This window comes from Gossypium hirsutum, chromosome D03 (genome assembly GCF_007990345.1).
Source record: "Gossypium hirsutum isolate 1008001.06 chromosome D03, Gossypium_hirsutum_v2.1, whole genome shotgun sequence".
Classification (NCBI taxonomy): domain Eukaryota; kingdom Viridiplantae; phylum Streptophyta; class Magnoliopsida; order Malvales; family Malvaceae; genus Gossypium; species Gossypium hirsutum.
This window is the reverse complement of record NC_053439.1, coordinates 50453801-50463568: the sequence shown is the minus strand read 5'-3', so window position 1 is coordinate 50463568 and position 9768 is coordinate 50453801.

Here is a 9768-nt window from a genome sequence, read left to right as displayed (position 1 = left end):
AGATCACTGGATTATCTTCTTCTTTACTTCTTCCCATCTCTCTTTTTCTCTACTTTCGTTGATATCTTACCTCAACATTATTCAAATCTGTCTTTGTAGTTATGAAAACTCAAAAAGAAATCAAATCAATTTAAGAATATCAACAAGCATGTGAAGACATGTGCAATTAAACCTTCAAAATATCCCAACCGAATCGAATTTTGTAGATTTTCAAAGAAAATAGTGGAGGAAAATAGAATTATAAGTAATGTAATGATGATTGTGTCTAATATATATATACACACACAAAATAATGAAATGAAACGAGTGATTAAACCCCATAAACTGTAGAAGAGGTGGGGGTTTCTGTTGAAGCACATTCTCCACGAAGATGATCATTATTTATTTATATATAATAAGATAGGTGAATAATATATACATAGTTGAGGATCATAACATATGATTTGCTCCCTTTGGTTTCTCATATCATGTACCCTAAAGTTGGATCAATTATCTTTTAACACACCCACTCAACCCCAAATTTAATCCATCCCAACCCTACACTTGCTCATTAATGGCCAACCACATGATTTTTATAGCTTCTCAACAGGGAACCCAAAGAGAGCTACATTTACATTTTTTTTAGTCAACCTCAGCATCATCATCTACCTGAATTGCAAAAAATAAAATAAATTTAATTAATTATTAATGTTTCATTTGCATGGAAAACAATTAGAATTTGGTTTACTTAATTGAATCACATTTTTTTGCTTTTGTTAGACAGAAAATGATTCTGATGAAGAAATAACTGAAAAGGAGGTAACGATGTGACTTGAAACGACGCCATAAAGGAGTCAAAAAAGCCTGCAAACCATTTGTTTTTCAAGTCAAAATATAAAAAAAAAAACCCTAGCTTACCTCACAGTACTGGTTTAAGCTTTGAAGGAGGATGAAGATGAATCGCAGCAGCAGTAATTGTAAAACCATATGGATCAGAGGTTAAATTACAGCAGTTTCTTATTCCATCATTCAACAATCTCTACCCCATTCTCTTCATTAAAAGAGATTAACTCTAGGAATTACCTAATCTGGGTTTGTTTGTTTTCTTGTCAAGAACCTTTAAACGTTATCAAGTACTTGGATCATATAATGCATTAATTACAATAAAATACTGACAAATAAGGCAACCGGACCATTGGGAAAAATACTGGATTTTTGTCTTTAAAAAGACTCCATAGACATGGCTGTAACCTAGAAAGACAATACATATAGCTATATGATACAAGAATCTGCAGAAAAAGATGCTAAATTAAACCCCATCCGAGAATTTTTTAAGTGAGATGAGAAAATATATATTACAATAAGAAAATCCAAGATCAACCCTTTTTCTTTCTCTTTCTTTTTGGTGTAAAATCATCATCATCAGCTTTTAACTTCTGCAGAAGATTCCAAGTAAAAACCTGCAGCTTACATTAAAAAACAAAAAAAAAGAACCAAAATAAACTTAAAAGGGAAAAGCTTAATTAAAGAAACTCACCAAAATTAGCAGATGGGGTGTACCAAAGTTGCCTCATTCTTGAAGTATATAGCAGGAAGAACCCATGAAACTCAGGATAGATAGCGCCATATATAGGTTTTTATTTGAGATGGCGCTATCCCTCCTGAGCTTTACAGGTTATCCCATACTTGAGGTTTTATTACAAAGGAAAAAGAAAATCCCCCGCAACCTCCATGAAAAAAACCTGCAAACATGTCTCACAGCTCGCATGGTGTGAAGAAGAAAAGAAGTGGGTTTGGCAGTATTTATAAGAGGGTGAGGGACGTGGGGCATCACTCACATTCTATTGGAGCATGAAATTTAATAATCTTTAATTAAGACTGAGTAAAAATGAAGGGGGGTCGTGTGTGTGGTGGTGGAGGGACGGTTTTTACACATATTTTCTTTCAACACCATGAATATAATTTAATTAATATTTTTACTTAGCTTATACGCTCGCCGACTACGTTATGCGTATGCATTACAGCATTACCCATTAGGTTGTCGACTAGATGAACCAATGACTAATTAAATTAAATTAAACACGATTTTCTACCACTATTGCACCTTCACTAGGGGGCAAACCCTAATTTCTCTATTTTTTTTATGGAGGAAAGTTACCATAGGGAAACCCCCACGCCATTCCCCCTACGGACTCTTCCAACTTTTTATTGGAATTTGGATTTATCAAAATTTCAAAACCATATTATATATTTGACGAGGTGTTCAAACTTTGAAAATTTAGAAATTTTATATTTTATTTTTGGTGAATTATAAGACGAAGGTAAAGTCCTAACCGCAACGTTAGCACAATTCGAATTTAGGTCACATTTGATGCGATATGCACTCTAGCCATCAAGCCAACACGGGATAATTTATGTTTATGTGTAGGTAAATTATAATATTTATTTAGATGGATGTTAAGATTAAAACTACTTAATATAAAAGTAAAATTAAAATTTATAATAAAATATATGTTTTTGAATGCAAACGTAGTAATAGTAAAAATATGAATACATAAGTTGATTTTTCAATAATAGAGAAGATTAAATGGGGGTAAAAGATAAGGTAAAAGTTACCTTCACTGAGGATCCTATGTCTTAATATCTATAGTTCCTCCCAACTTATAAATATAAAAATAATGCGCTTCTTCAACGTATTTGAACTCACGTCCTCCTGCATTGATAACAATATTCATGCCAATCGAGTTAAGACTCAATTAACATATTTAAAGGGTGTTTTAGATGAGTTGAATTAGTTATTCAATTTTATACTTGTAATGATTTATTTCGATGATAACGATTTATATATAGTTATAAGATGTAAATTTTAAAAGAAAAATTAGAAATTTTCTTAAATTAGTACATTTTATTTAAGTAATAAGTTTTGATTTATTTTTACAGAGTGAAAATATAAGAAAATAAGAGTTATTTATTACTTAATAGAGGTATTTTCAATTAATTCAGTTTTATTTTAACATTATATTTTCCTACAAAGCCTTTATGTTTAAAACATGATCAATAACGTGAAATATTTAAATATTAAGAATAAAATATAGGATTTTTTATAATTTAAAATTTATACTTATAAAACAATTTAATTAAATTTTGTATTTAATTTTAAGTAACATATATCAAATAATTTTTATAACTTAAATCCAATACTTAAATTTTTAGGGTAAATTATACCGTTAGTTACTAAAATATGGGCAAGTTTTTATTTTGATCACTGAATTATTCAAAAGTTTTCATTTAAGTCATTGGACTGTTAAAATTGATAATATATAGCTTTCGATGCACCAATCGAAAGCTCTCTTTCCATTCTCTTTTATAGTTCAATTTTTTTTTATGAAAAGGCTTTGACGTCAAGCATTGTGAGCCAAAATTCAAACAATTTTTTTATTTGATCTCTGACACTGACTGTCAAATCAACTTGGATCTAAGAAATGTTCTTCTACTCGTTGATGGGTATACTGATTCACCATACTGATCGTCGAATCGCCTCTCGAATCTTAACGGAACTTTTTTATTAAAAAAAAACTTAACTACCCAGTGACTTAAACAAAAATTTTCAAATAGTTCAATGACCAAACTGTAACTTTTTTAGTTAACTGACCAACATGAAAACTTACCATAATATTTAAATTTTAACACATTTTTCGATTTTTTGATTTTTCGATTTATCAACCAGTAACTATGTTATTTGTTAATTTAGTACAAAATATCAATTAGTCTAAAAAAATGAAAGTATTGTTACTTTTATTTAAAACTAATTTATAGAAAATTGCAGCAGAATCAAGCTACGTACACTGTAACTCATTTTTTAAAAATTCAGATCAGGTAAAACAGTTGGTTAAAATTTTATTTGAATTTATAGAAATTTTTTTATATTTTTATTATTACTTATTTGTATTTATTGATTTCTTGTCTTTTCTTTTTATAATCCTATTTTTTATTTTTTTTATAATTTTATAATTTTAATAAAATTTTATTTTGCAACGATTTAATTAATTTAACGAAAAATCGATTACTTGACCAATTCAATTACTTGTCCGGTATTTATAACATTGCTTCATTTCTTGACTAAGGGCCCTTTTAGAGAAGCGTTTGCTTTCAGTGTGGTATATTTAACTTTCTTTTTGTCTAACACCACAGTGTCACTACAATATATAATCTCATTGCTACAGCTATTTTTATACTAACTGTACGTAAACACTGAACGCACCACCGCCCATCCGAAGGGACCCATTTAAATAATAAAATATTTAATATAAATCTTTTTAACCATTTGATTAATGATAAATTTTACGTTCCTTTTTGTCCTTCCAACAAAAATAATCCCAATAGCAGTCGGCAAATGTGAACCACCGTCCCATCCTTCATTTTCAAAAGACCATTAATTTTCACGTCTTAAATTCAAATTTCACGTTGAAATTCTTGTAATTATGTGTTGACTATGTGATTAATTTTTATTTTAATCTAATTCAATAATTATAATTATTTATATTATTATTATTTAAGTCCTAAGTTGATGTGACGAATTAACAGAACATTAACTCGATTAGAAAAATTATTTCGATGTCCTTTTGTATTTAAAATAAATTATATTGTTCGATGACACTTTAATCTTTTTCTTTAAAAAACCTAAAAAGTGACACACATGATATCACAATGAGATTTGAACCCATGCTAATTACATTAATAAAATCTTAATTTTACCACCTCCATCAATTGTATCTATACTATTATTTAAGCCCCTAGCTAAATTAGTGGAATAAGTCAATCGGACACCAAATCGGTTAGAAAAATTACTTTGATGTCTTTTCATATTTAAAATAAATTATATTATATATTTTTAATTTATATTATCTTAAAATATATTTGTGTTCTAAATATATGGTTTCCACACATATACACGTGTGATAAATTTCCTACTAGTTTATAAATTTATTAAAGAAAAATGTTTTTTAATTAATATTTAAACCAGTTGTCAAGAATGTCCCCAAACATGTAACATTTTTCTTATGGTTCATGATAATGTGCATTTGAATTTAAGCTAATCAATCTAGAAATTGCAGAAAGTAAGGATCTGGTATGACTATGAACCACATGATGCACTAAAAAGAGCAACAAACAGTATTGATAATTTCATTCCATTTTCATTTTCCTTACCTTTAGGTCCTATATTTTAATCCTAAACAAGTTTTTACTTTAAACATTGTTGACTTAAAAAGAGCAAAATCAAATTTGCATGTTTCTTCTTTGTTTACAGTATTACAAGCATACTTAAGTGTAAATAAAGCATCGGTTTAATGATGAAGTTGAGATTTTAAATTTTGTTTTATTACATTTAGGTACAAGTCTCACTTCATGTAAATACATGGATTTTTTTTTTAAATTTATTCTAATTATAATTAGTTAAATAAGTTAGTTATTCAGTTCTGTACTTAAAATGGTTGATTCAAATTGATTTCTTTTTATAAAAAATGGCCGATGAGGCTTTTGCTGGAAGGCAATAAATTTTTTGAAAATTTTACTAATTTAATAATTGTAATCATTTGTTTTAATTGTAATTATTAATAAAAAGAATAGCATGCTCAATTGACAATAAATTATGGCAAAATCTTAAAATTATACATGAATTTTGATTCAACATGTAATTTGATGCGTGAACTTTGATTTGTTGTAATTATACACATAAACTTTGATTACGGTTCAAATGTATACATGAAACTTTAATTTGATTCAATCATATACGTTTAAAGAAATAAATACATCAATTTATTTTTGTATTGAATAAATATAATTATTTGTGTATGCAGTATATAAACATAAAATGAGACTATATTAATAATTGTGTTAATAATTTGTGAGAATTAAATCAACTCAAAATTTCATGTATAAAATTGCACAAAATCAAAATTTATGTATAATTTTAAGATTTATCTGGTATAAAAATTATAATGTCATATACTAATAAAATATTTCTTACAATTTTCGAGAGTGATTAAATTAGAAATGAACTCTATTTAGAGTGGTTGAAGGTGATTTACCTAATTTTAAAGTGATTAATGTAGAAATACACTGATAATATTCTGCTTTCGTTTAACGGTGAAGGGAACAATTTAATAATTTTTATTTTGAGGTGATTAAATTAATAAAAAATTTTGGGGACTAAAATAAGAGTGATCTATATGTAGAACGACTGATAAGAAAATTTATCTAAAAAAGAAAGTGGTAAAGGAACGGAAATTGGAGCCATGGGGCCATGGGGGGGGTCTGACCCTGACTCAGATGAAGGGGATACCTCGGCACTTGCACCCTGTTGAAATAATCAGTCCTCCTACAACACCCTCTTCTTTCTTTCTTTTAACACTAGATTTGCATATAGCTCAGAGTTTCAGTATTTGTAGACCCCCTACTCATTTAATGCCCCTCTGTTAATTTTCTCTTTTTCTTTTGTGCGCAGATGACGTGACAGAGTCTCCGGTCCCTTAGGTTCAGCTCCCACCCCTTTGCAATTTCGAGGTAAGGAAAGGGGGGAGGGTTCCATTGGACTTTGCCCCCATTGCCTTTGTGGACAACTCCATTAATACCTCATAATTCCACTTCTCTCCATCACTTATCTACTGTATATTGTTTTTTGGTTTTAGAAAAAATGAAAAAAAAAATCAGGGTAATTTTTCAAATTTCAGGCCATTTTCTGGTCAAAGCTTCTTCTCCTTTTAATTTATTCCTTTGCTTAGACTTGTGTTCTCCTTCTTCCTTCCTCCCTCAGTCTGAAATCTGAATCTGACGAAAAGGAGAAATCTACCTTTCATATGGGTTCCTTTTATTTAAAAAAAAACCTCTCCAATCACATATTACAGTAATTTTCAGTTAAATTCAAAATCAAATTAGATAAATTTTTTTAGATCAATCTAAAATTTTATATTAAATTATTTTTTATTTTACAAAATTTTAAAATTATTATCTTATACATAAGTGAAATAAAAAAAACCCTTTGCGAGTTAAGATTTTGCTTTGTGTACTTAAAAAGGAAATTTAAGGTAAACTATATTATTAGTCGTTAAATTATGGGTAAGTTTTTATTTTGGTCGTTTAACTAAAAAGTTATAAATTGGTTATTGAAATATTCAAAAATTTTCATTTAAGTCACTGAACTATTTAAAAGTTTTTATTTAAGTCATTGGATTGTTAAGTTCTATTGTTTTTAAATTTCACCAGAGAGCTCCAAGCGGCGATTCAACGACCAATACAGTGGATTAGTACCCATCGACAAGTAGAATAACATACCTTAGATCTAAGTCGATCTAATGGCCTATGTTGGAGATTGGGAAAAAAACTGTTTGAATTTTGGTTTACATACTCACAACATCCAAAACTGTTTTATAAAAAAAATGAGCTATAGAAGGAAAGAGGAAAGAGAACGTTCGATTGGTGCAGAAAGTGCGTACAGAGAAAATCATATAGCATCAATTCTAATAGTCCAATAACTTAAATGAAAACATTTGAATAATTCAATAACTAAATTGTATTTTTTTAATTAAGTGACTAAATAAAATTTAGTTTAAATTATATAATGAGTCCCCATATTTTTTCGTTTAAGGAATTTAATTTTTTTCTTTTATGATATTTTAACTTCTTCTTTTTTATATTTTTCATCCTCTTCTGCTTCTCACTTTGTTTTCCTATATTCTCCATTTCTTTTAACGTATCAATAAGTCAAATCGACAATGAAAAAGGAAACAAGAAGTCAAAACCATCAAAACCCATAAACTCATACCATCTGCTAACTATCAAAATCCTCCACTACCACCCATCATCTTCATTTCATCCACTAACACCCTCACCAATGCCATGACCTCATTCATGACAAACCCAACAATATCATCCCCTTACTAAATAAACCCACGTTCAAATCAATTAAGAATCCAAGTAAAAAACAATTAATAAGCCCTAAAAAATCACAACGAGCCAAAGATTAGATAATGTCCGGTGAAAGAGGAGCACATATGAAAAAATAGAGTTGATCCTAATGGTCAGTGACGGAGATTCCGTCTTGGGTAGTCCAAAAGTTAAGGATTTTTTTAGATATTTTTGAAAGGAGTTCTAGATAGCGGTGAAGGTGTTAGTGGATGAAATGAAAATGATGAGTGGTGGTGGAGGGTTTTGATAGTTAGCAAATGGTATGGGTTTATGGGTTTTGGTTATAGGCAATTATGGCTTTCTACTTATTGCTTCTTTTTTCATTGTCAATTCAACTTTTTGATGTGTTAAAAGAAATGGAGAATGTGGAAAAATAGAAGGAGAAGCAGAAGAGAATGAAAAAAAGAAAAAAAAAGTTTAAAGAACATAAAAGAAAAAATTAAATTACTCAAAACGAAAAATATATGGGGACCAATTATATAATTTAAACTAAAATTTTTGTTTGAAATGATTATTTAACAGATCAGCTTACTGTTACACCGTTAACGGCTCAGTGACTAAAATTTTATGACACGATAACGTAAATGACTAAAACATAATATTTTAGACATAAGTGTATAAAAGGTAACCTAAGATAAATAAAAGTGACGACGATGGGTATAGTTTATCCTTTAGTACTCTTGTAAAATATTTGTCAAACCTTAATTAAACTTGTGGAATAAAAAATACACTGCAAATATATTTTTGGTACAATATTTAAATATATTATAATATAATAATTCTTTTATATTTTATAATGGAGTAGGTACGGGTGCAGGGTAGGAGAAGAGCAAAGCCCAATGGGCAAGTTAAAAGTAGGCCCAGTGATAAGCCTTCAAGGTTTGGTGCATTTGGAGTACTGATATTTACAATTTATTCATGTTTAATTTAAAATAAATTCGAATTTGAATCGATAGATTTAAATAATTTACAAACTTAATTAAATTTTTTGTTTAAATAACGTACAAATATGACTAACAAATTTAATCGAATTCGAATTCAAACTTAAAATTTGATATTCGATCGACTATAAAATATTTAATTGTAATTATCATTTTTATATCCGAAATGTTATATTATATTTAGGGGCGATCAAAATTCGATTCGATTCGATTCAAAAAATTCAACAAAAAAAATTTAAAATTTGAATTAAATAGTTCGAGTTATTTAAGTTAATCAAGTTATTCGGATAAACTCGAATAAAAAATTAAGTTTTGAACTCGAATATGAACTATACAATTCGAATTATCCGAAAATCTGAATAAGAAAAAGTAAAACTGAGTCGTTTTGATAAATGCTTACTTTTTTAAAAGTTAAAAGTCAAAACCATTAATTTAATAGGCAAAATCATGTCGTCTTGATAAATGTTTATCCATTAAGTTAAAAGGCAAATAATCGTGTGCTTTGTCTACTAGTTAAATAATCGGTCCATGTAAACGTAACATTAAGTATAAATAATATTATTCGTTAACTCGACTCGACTTTACTTGACTTGAAATTTTTTGACTCGATTCGATTCGATTCGAAAAAAATTCAAATTGAGTTTCGTTGCTAAAATAGGATTTGTCCACTGGACTAACTCAAAATTTTTTTATTCGATTCGACTCGACTCGATCAAATACTCACCTCTAATTATATTATTGTATAATTTATATTTCTTTCTATATATATTTATAATTTTTAACATAAAATTTTACAATTTCTTATATTTTTATTAAAATTTAACGATTTTTATAACTTTTATTGATTTTTATTTTTTTTATCACATATCACGCCGTGATTATG